The following is a 10,644-nucleotide window of genomic DNA, read 5'->3' as shown; positions in this document are numbered from 1 at the left end:
ACATGCCTGGGTTGCAGGCCGGGTCCTCATCTGGGAGCCTGCGAGAGGCAGCCATGCATTGATATTTCTCTCCCTCTCTTTCTCCCTCCCTTCCCCTCTCTCTAAAAAAATAAATAAATAAAATCTTTTTTAAAAAAGAAATTATTTTTAGTTACTTTCCCCCCCAACTTGTCCCACTTGTCTTTGTGTCAGGGGACACAGTGGGTGAGGGCTGGTTGGAATGGCTCCAACTCCCTCACAAGTTTGGGGCCTTGGTCTCGGGTGCTGGCTGAGGCTCTCGGTTCTCCTCCAGGTGGCCTCTCCTGCGCTCAGGTTACACTTCCCCACCACACGGTAGTCTCAGTGCAGTTGGACTGCTTATCTGGCAACTTAGGGCCCCTGAGGGTGTGAAAGCAGAAACTTCTAGGTCACTGTGATCCTGACTGGCCCAGCATCCTGTCCTTTGCATTCTGGGAGTTAAACTGTTTCACAGACCCGGTGCAGTTTTGGAGTGCAGCAGGGGGCTACACAAGATTGTGGACCATGGGAGGTGGGGTTCGTTCTGGGCCATCTTTGGAGACCAGCTCCCATGGCAGACATACCTGCACTGGGCCTTCCTGCCCCCAGGCTCCACATGAGGTAATGTTGGAGGAAAACTGGGTAATGTTGGAGGAAAACTGGGTAATGTTGGAGGAAAAATAAGTGGAAAGCTAGGTTGTACAGGCAGGTGTTTAGCAGGTTAAACACCAGCTAAAGTGTTCAAACTTCTAAAACATAAATGTTGTATGTGCTTTGATGATGTTATTGGGGAGTGGGAGGAAGTGAGCAGGCCCTCTCTCTCCATGCACCCCTTTCCAGATTTCCCTGCAGGTCCTACTGTCCAGAACTGAGTCACATTGCCACCCCTTCCTGCAAAGGAGCCCAGGAAAGTGAGACTCTGTCAGAGGGAACCAGGGCTGCTGTAACCGGCCTCAGTCAGTCATGCTTCAGTCTCTAGGCAGGGCCATTGCGGCCCGGTTGTCGTGGGAGGGAGGGAGGGTACAATGGGACCGGGTAGGCTCTAGACCGCGGCGGCCACCAGCAGCAGGAACAGGGAAGGTTGTCACCGCCGTGTGAGCGAGAGGGGGTTAAGGCCTGGACCAGGGCACAAGCAGCGGGAGAGGGGAATAGGCCAGATGTGAAAACGAGTGTGGACCAGGAGCAGACAGACCATGGTGGCTCGTGGCTGTCTTTTGTGAGAGAGAAGGGGAAAGAGAAAGAATGAGAAACAGACAGGGGAAGTCAAGGATGATGACACCGTTTCCATCCTGCTTAACTGGGTGGCGATACCATTAACTGAAGCTGCGCACGCAGAGGAGAAGTTGGAGAAAGGTGATGACTGCGGTCTCAGGCCTCCGGAGTGTGAGGGGTCTGAGAGGTAGCGGGGGAAATGCCCACAAGGTGTGGTCGTCAAACCCCGGACAGGGGAACACGGGCAGGGCCAGAGGCAGAGACTGGGGATTATTAGCACAGAGCTGTGGTCAAAGCCACGCTGTCAAACCACGCGTCTGCCTGTACAGGGTCCGAAAGCACGCGTGTCTCCGATGACACACAGGTTCCTTCCGAGGGGAGGGACTGGGCAGGGGCGACATGGCCCCGGACTTAATGTCCTCACACATGGTGAAGCTTTGTGTGTGGGCATGTATCCAATAGGAAAAGGTAAGTTTATGAATGAGCTGAACAAAAGGAGAATGCCAGAGAAACAAGGAGATGTGGCGAGTGATTCCGGTTAGCAGACGCATGAAAAGTATGGGAAGAAAGTGTTTAGAGAGTCGGTACTGAACCCGTAAATCAACACAGGAGACATTCCACAGAGAAGGAGAGGCTGCTGAGGTGGAGGAGACTGGATGAGGGCTGGAAAAGAGGGCCTGTGTGTTCAGGGACACTGCCATCGTGACCCTAGAAAGTGCGTAAGTGTGGAGATGAAATGTGGTCAGGTTCACAGAAACGTGGTGACACCAGGAGAGAACACCGCGGCTGAAGAGGGCATGGGGCATGGAGACGGTCCTTCTTGGCTTCAGGCAACCAATAATATTCTTTTCTTTTTCTTTTTTAAATCATGTTTATTCTATTACGGTTGTCTCAATTTTTATCTCTTTACCCTCCTCCACCCATCCCATCCCCACCCCCCGCTCCCGCAGTCAATTCCCACTCTGTTGTCCATGTCCATGGGTCATCCATACATGTTCTTTGTCTAGTCCCTTCCTCTTCTTTCTACCATTGTCCTCCTTCCCCATCCCCTCTGGTCACTTTCAGTCTGCTCCATGCTTCCTTGCCTGTGGTTTATTTTCTTCATTAGTTGATTTTGTTGAATAGATTCCACTTACAGATGAGATCATATGGTATTTGTCTTTCACAGACTGGCTTATTTCACTTGGCATAATATTCTCCAGTTCCATCCATGTTGTCACAAAAGGTAGGAGTTCCTTCTTTCTTTCTTTTTTTTAAATGCAGATTGATTTTATTTTTTTTAATGTCAAGATCCGTTAAAAAATATTTGAAAATTTAAATCCATTATAAAAGTCTCAGCAATTAAAACAACATGACACCAGCATAGAAATAATCAAGTAGATCATATTCTTAAATGTATTATCCCACCACGCATCATTTTTTAGCTACTTTTTGATCTGCCAGAGGACCAACAAACCGAGAAGTATTAATTTAAGTATTACATGAAGCTGCATGAGGTACACACCAGTTATTCCTGCAACATCCTGCATCACCACAGGACCGGTAGTTGTTGTGGTAAAAATATGTTGTGCATTTGTCTTTCCCACGAAATTTTTTCTAGCCACAAAATTAACCAGAAACAAGAGAAACATAACCCCCTCCCCCCTTTTCTCAGCAACAGAAAAGCAGAGTCTCTCACACAAGAGAATGAATAACAGACCAAAACTAAGTTAGCAATACCGGTGAAACCAGGCTAGATAACCTGTAATGGTTTCTTTGCCAGTAAACAGCAGACTGAATCCAAGGCTGCAATCTAGATTATGGGATGCTCCTTATGAAATGAAAAAGGACTGTGGGATAAGACTGAGCAAAAACAAAGCCCAAGGATTTTGGGCTATTCACTTGTGAATGATTCCTTTCTCCCTTCCTTTTGCCAAGTGTTCACCCACTTTCCTACGGGTAGACTGCAAAACTGTCCATGAGGCCAACACCTGTACTAGTGGACAGAAGCATCACCCATCTATAACCTCAGAGAGCTCTTTTGCTAATGTGAGTCTGGATAAGGGAGTAGGGGCTGGGGAGTAGGAGACATGTATTGAAACCCACTTACATGGGCCTCAGGAGTTCAAGATTTCCATCCTGGCACTGCTACTTTCTTTCAAGAGTTACTGAGTATAATTTTCTAGTATAATGTATTCAATGAAATATTTTCAGCTGCTGATCCTATATAGAATACCCAACTAAAAGTGGCTTTTATAGTAAGGACATTTCAGATACAACTTAAAAAAGTGTTCTTACCTTAGAAGGTAAAAGTGTTCTTACCTTAGAAGGTCCCAGAGTTGGGGCAGCAACTCAACATTGTAGAAGAGGCCCCTGACCCTTCCCTCTTTCTGCTGTGACATCTTCAGCATGTTGACTTTTATCCGTAGCTCTGCCCCCATGGTCACGAGATGGCTGCCATGACTCCAAGCATCGCCTCTCTCCATGACAGTGTCCAAACTCTCTTCTATCTCTCTCTTTTATCAGAGGAGAAAATCTTTCCCAAAAGACTTCTGCACACTTCCATTTAAGCTCTATGGCCCAAGATTGGATCACATGCCCATGCCTGCAAGCAAGAATGAGGAGGTGAGTACGTTGCATTTTCAGTCTTTAAAGTGGAAAAAAGGAATTGGAATGACTGTTGTTGAGTAGGCAACCAAACATCCATTGCAAGTAACAATATTGAGAATAAAAAGTAATAATAGTGGTTTATATTCATTTAGCTATCAGAACATGTCAGACAGCGTTTTAAGGGATTAGCATGCATTATCTGGCTCATCACAACCACACTACTATGAGATGGGTATTTTGCAGGCAAGGAAGCTGAGGCTCAGAAAGGTTTAAAATACTTGCCATGATCACACAATTAGAAAGCCCACTCTTGGCCTTTTGGAGACAAAGGTCAGAGAGACAGTCCTTGACCTCAGAAGTCCCACAGTTCCGAAGGCCTGGGGAGAAATAAATCAGTGTGGAATGGTGAGGTAAGTGCTATTGATGTGTAACAGGGCGTGAGCTAGTAAGAAGCCGCTGGCTCAGCATCCCTTGCCCCTCTCCTAGGCAAGTGAGACGGACACTGTGCTTCCAGTGAAAGCTCCCAGGGGCCCCAGGAGGGGGAGAGCTCCCCAAACTGGGAGGAGGGGCGCAAGCATTTTCGGGCTGTGTGACAGCGCAGTGCTGCCTCACGGTACCCAGGGAGGTGACAGGACCCCAGCGGGAATGGCCGCGTGATGCTGTGACGGGAGGCTTCCGCCAGCACTGCCCGGACACTCGCGCCCACGCTGGGAGGGAGCAGCGGGGACACCCACCTGCCAGGGGCGGGCAGAAGGGGACAACGGCTGCTCAGGCCAGAGGCCGGAGGGCTCTCCACAGGAGCCTGCACTGCGTGCGCAGCGCCTCTGCCCTCTCGTTCACCCCCGAGGCAGGGAGCGACTCCAGCAACCACTGAGGGTGATTTGTTTTACTCCAGGGCCTTAGACTTAATTCTATTTGGAACAACAAATTCCTAGGGCGTTCTGTAGATCCAGAGGGAAAGCCAGCCTGGCTTTACAGCTGCAGGCACAGATAGTGGAAACGCAGAAAAAGGAACCACTGCCTCTGTCATAAAGCGAAGGAACCCCGGGAGGCCTGCACAGATGCGCTGCAGCCTTAGCGGGGTACTGAAGGATGAACAGGAGTTCACCATGGGGGACAAGAGAGGAAAAAGTTCTTTGCAAAGGTGAAGAGGTATGAAAAGCATTGCTTCTCCTCAGAACTGTGAGTATCCCGAGCATTGGGTAGATGGCACAGAGGTCAGGAAATGAGGTCACTAAAGAAGACACTGGGGATTCATCCTGAGCTCCAGGACCGTGGGTAGGTAAGACCCATATGCAGAAATAAGTCTGCATCGCAGGCTTAAAACTGCAGAATTGGAATGAGAGGGTCCCAAACTTGCATTTTTAAGTAATGGGACATTTTCTTATTCATGAACTGCTTTATAAATTGAAATTAACTGTAACTCTAATATATACGGCAAACCAGGCATAATAAGAAAATAATTCCCCTTGATCAAATTGTCTTTGATTCAGGAAACATGATTTTACTAATAAGTTAAATTAAGCCTGACCTTGTGTGCCCAGAAACAAGGCTGGTGACAAGCTCATCAATGTCACTCTGAGACCCTCCCCCATCCAGAGTCGAGTGGAAATCCAGGATCTGATCCAGACGGGGCGGTGTGGGAGGGCCTGCGGGTTTAGACCACACGGGTGACTTCCAGACTGTGGGCTCCCTCTGCTGTCACCCTGAGCTGGCTCCCTGATGCAGGACACAGGTCCCTCCCCTGGTCCAGCTTCCCTGGGGACACAAGGCGGCCATTTCCCTCTGAGCTGGGCACAGGCCCCAGCTACTCCCCAGGACCTCCCACTGGCCCCGGCCCCAGAGCAGAAACTCAGCCCAGCCCAGCCCGCCTCTGGGGGCCCCAACCTCCGCCAGGCCCGCTCAGGTCCAAGTTCGAGTTTCTGAGCCTGGTCTGGAGCAGTGTTTCTCAAACTGAAGGTCATGGCTCATCAATAGCTTATAAAATCAATTTAGTGGGTTCATGGCCTCTAATGCCACAACTATTATCTTTACTATTATCTAAGATTTGAAGGGTAAAATGACTCACTGCTTTTTATTTGTTTGTTTTAAACATGCATACATTTATTTTTATCAACTACCTAACATCTTTCTGATGTTTTTTTGCCAAATATCTGATAATGAACACGTTCAAACATATCAAAAAGTTGAAAGAATTAAACAGTGAATACCCATAGTCCCATCATCTAGATTCTAGCATTAATATATATTTTTTAATTTTTTAGATTAAGGTGTATTTTACATACAGCACGACTCACCCATGTGAGTAGCCGCCCCCACAGCCATGATACGGAATAGTTCCTTCAGTCCAGAAGAGTCTCCCCTGCCCCTTTGCAGTGTCCCCGCCTTCCCCTAGCCCCTGGCCACCACTGGTCTATTTTCTCTCCCTATACTTTGTCATATGACAGAGTCATATAGTGTGGAGCATTTTGAGTCTGGCTTCTTTCATAATGCTTGGTGCACTGGAGATTCTTCCATGACGTTGCATATAGCAGAAGATTTTTTTAATTGCTACATAGTATTCCAGCATATAGATGTACTATTTATCCATTCACCAGCTGAGGGGCATCTGGGTTGTTTTCATTATTTAGCAATAATTAATAAAGTCTCATAAACATTTGCAGATAGGTTTTTGTGTGAACCTAAGTTTTCCTTTCTTTAGGGTAAATACCTAGGAAAGTGGATTGCATGGTTAAAACATGTTTTATGTTTATAAGGAACTGCCAAACTATTTTCCAAATGACAGTACCATTTTGTTTTCCCAGCAGCAATTGCAAGAATTCCAGTTATTTCAGTAGTCACCATCAGCTGGTATTATCTATATATTTAAAAATTTGAGCCATTCTAATTTGTATGTCAAGGTATCCCACTGTGGTTTTCTTTTGCAGTTTCCTGATAACTAATGATGTTGATCATCTTTTCACATGTGCTTATTTGCTATACATCTGCATTTATTAATGAAATGTCATTTCAGGTCTTTTGCGCATTTTTAAAAATTGAGTTGTTTCTTACCAAGTTCTGAGAGTTCTTTACATTATGGATATATGACCTTTATCAGATATATAATTTGCAAATACGTTTTCAGTCTGTGGCTTGTCTTTTTATTTTCTTAGTAGTATATTTTGAAGAGCAGAAGCTTTTGATTTTGCTGAAATACGGTTTATCCATTTTTCACTTATATTCACATGAATGTTTTAAAATCGATTTATTGAGATATAAACCATAAAATTCATCCATTTAAAGGTACAATTCAATGTTTTTGGCATATTCCCAGATTTGTGCAGCTTTCACCACAATCAATTTGAGAACATTTTCATTACCCAAGAAGAAGCCCTGCAGCCCCTAACCATCAGTTAGTCTTCCAATCCCATCTTCAGCTGGGGACACCGCTAATCTACTTTCTGTCTCTCTAGATTTGCCTGTTGTGGACATTTCACAAAAACAGGATCACACAACATGTGATTGTTGGTGAGCAGCTTCCTTTCACATAGCATGATGTTTTCAAGGTTCATCCATGTTGTAGCATGATTCAGGACTTCATTTTTTAAATTCCCAAATAATATTCCCTTGTATGGATATACCATGTTTAATTTATCCACTATTACTTGAAGAACATTGAGTCATTTCCACTTTTTGACTACTATGAATAATGCTGCTGTGAACATTCATGTACAAGTTTATATATGTACACATGTTTTCATTTCTCTTGGGTATATACTTAGGAGCTGAACTGCTGGGTCATATGATAACTGTGTGTTTAAGCCATTTGAAGAACGACCAAATTGTTTTCCAAAGGGGCTGCACCATTTTATAGCCTCATCAACATTGTATAAGGGTTCCAATTTCTCTACATCCTCACCAATGCTTGCTATTTTCTGTCTTCTGATAAGAGTTGTCTTAGTGGGTATAAAGTGGTATCTCATTGTGGTTTTGATTTTCATTTCCCCGATGATGCTGAGCATCTTTTCATGTGTTTCTCAGCCACTTGCATATGTGTTTTTGGAGAACTGTTTGTTCAGACCCTTGCCCATTTTTAAATTGGGTTGTTTATTGTTGCTAATGAATTGTAGCCGTGGTAAAATCTTCTTCCATCCTGTGGATTGTCTTTTTGCTTTCTTGATGATGTCCTTTAAAGCACAAAAGCTTTTCAATTTGATGATGTCAAGTTCATCTATTTTTTTCTCTTGTTTCTTGTGCTTTTGAGTCCTAGCTAAGAAGTCATTTCCTAACCCAAATTTAGGAAGATTTATACCTATGTTTTCTTCTCAGAATTTTGTAGTTTTGCTCTTACATTTAGGACCTTGTTCCATTTTTTAGTTAAATTTTGTATATGATGTGAAATAAGGATCCAACTTCATTCTTTTGCATGTGGATATGCAGTTATCCCAGCACCATTTATAGAAAAGATTAATCTTTTCTCATTAAATTGTCCTTATATGCTTTAACATTTTCTTGTATTTGCTTTAAAACATATCTGTCGATCTTCCCATTCCTCTATCTATCCAACAATCTATCTTATCTTTTGATGCATTTCAAACAGTGAGTTGCAGATACCAGAATACTTTCTCCTAACACTTCAGCATGCATATCAATTGCAGTTCAATATTTGTTCACAATTGTAATATAAAATTTACATACATTAAAATGTAAAATTAATGTACCATTTGATGAGTTTTGACAAATACATTCACTTGTGCATGCAAATCCCTTATCAAGATATAGAACATCAACACCACCCCAGAAACTTCCCTCTTTTAAATAAGATGCACTTATTTTTATGTATTTATTTTTAACAAATGCATGTGCCCGTGTAACCACCACCCCAATCAAGATATAGAACATTTCCATCTCCTAAGGAAGTTCTACTTCACTTCTTTGCAGTTAACCTTACCCCACCCACCCGCCCCAAGCAGCCACTGATCTTGTTCTTACGATTATAGCCTAGTTTTGATGTTACAGAATTTCACATAAATGAAATTATGTGAAGTGTACTATTTTGTGATCAGCTTATTTTGTCCCTGACCAACATTTTAAAAACAAAATAGGACAGACTAGAAAATATCAGAATGAATGGCATGTTGCAGGGTGAATTATTGTTTTGTTAATCTGTGTTTGTGTGTGTCTTGTTATTCTCCCTGCCCCCTCAGCATCCTTGATCTCATGTCAATTACCCTAGTGATTGGTCTCCACTTCATACATTTGCAAGTTCTGTTCCTTCCCTTGGGTCACTCCCCACTTCAAAGTGGTCTCACTCACCCTCCAGCTGGAGAACTCTCACTCATCTATCAGATGCCCTCTTGGTTGGCCTTCTCTCTAGAAAACTCTATTCCCATCCTCCCCTTTTAGAACTAGTATCATGTTGTACCTAATTACTTGGTCACTTTTTCCTCCAGCTGACCACAGCTCCTTGGGGACAGGGACCATGTCTTACTCACCTTTGCAAGTCCTTAGCTTCTAGGGTGTCATAACACATAAGAGGCATCAACAGATATTCATTGAATGAATGAATGTACCCCAGGGTTCTGGGTGACAGGATTTTAAATAAACTAGCCTGATTCTTTCCCAAGACCACATTCTTGTGTATTTTATTGTCCTGTTTGTCTCTAACTTTTTAATCATCATGTTTTACAATCTCCTTTAATTGCCCTGAGACCTTAGTCTTTTGATTTTCTTCTCCCCATGCCCAATATTAGGTCTTTCATAATTGTTGCTTCCTCCTAGACATGCTAAGGCAAGCAACTCTCATTATGAGGATGACATCATAGTCTTATCTTTGTGGTCTTTGCTCCAGGATCCTCCCTAATGTTGCCAAAGTGATATTAATTCTGTGACTGTGGATATGGGAGGAGGTATGTAAGGTGTGTGTACAGATGCTCCTGGAGAGATGCTCACCAAAATGTCATCGTGGCTACCTCTGACATTTCAGATGATTTTCCCTTAACTTTTTAATACTTTTCTCTATGGCTTTAACTTTATGGCTGAGAACTGCATCCATGACCTACTGTTCTGGTAATGCTGCTACAAGCCCTCCTTTGCCTGCAACAGTAAGCATTTATTGATCACACTCAGTGACCAGGTGACTGATGATCCTAGCTAAGTTCTTTCATGTGTGGGCATAGACTGGCTAATCTACACTGGCCTTGGGTGGGACAGTTGAAGTGACTCTGTGCCACATTATTTCTTATCCTATGGGTGAACCCAGCCTGGAGACATCCTCATGACAATGGCATAAATGCAAAGAAGTCCAATCATGGAAATGAATTTCAAGTTTCTACCCCATCACATCTGCTAACATTTCATTGGCCAAAACAAGCCAAGTGGGTGAGCTTGGAGTCCAAGTGAGAGATACTTATAAGTTATTAGGCAAGGTGTGTGGGTACAGGGAGGTATAAAGAATTGGAACTATCAATGCAATCTCCTACAAATATGTTCTATCTTTATATTCAGAAAGAGCAATAGAGCTGGTGTCAGGCAAGGTGGCTCCAGAACTGCAGCCCTACATCCTCCAGGTGGTTCAGGTGAAAGACACCAGTGGAAAGGGGAGGTGACTGTTTCAGCCACCTCCAAAAAATCTCAAAGCATCTCATTGGCTCTGATGGATCACATGCCTATTTCTGACCAAATCACAAAGGCTAAGGGACCACAATGTTCTGATTGGCCACTCCTGAGTCACCTTCCCACTTTTGGAGTTGAAGTGGGGTCAATTCTATCAAATTTATTTGGACTGAGAGCTAGGGAAAGTAGTTCTTCAGAGGAATATCGAGGATGCTACAGGAGGGAGCTGACTTAGATTAGAAAACCCCAGAA

The sequence above is a fragment of the Pteronotus mesoamericanus genome, unplaced genomic scaffold, assembly GCF_021234165.1.
Source record: "Pteronotus mesoamericanus isolate MK-2021 breed Mesoamerican mustached bat unplaced genomic scaffold, CSHL_Meso_final contig_64, whole genome shotgun sequence".
NCBI classification, from domain to species: domain Eukaryota; kingdom Metazoa; phylum Chordata; class Mammalia; order Chiroptera; family Mormoopidae; genus Pteronotus; species Pteronotus mesoamericanus.
This window is presented reverse-complemented; position numbering follows the sequence as displayed.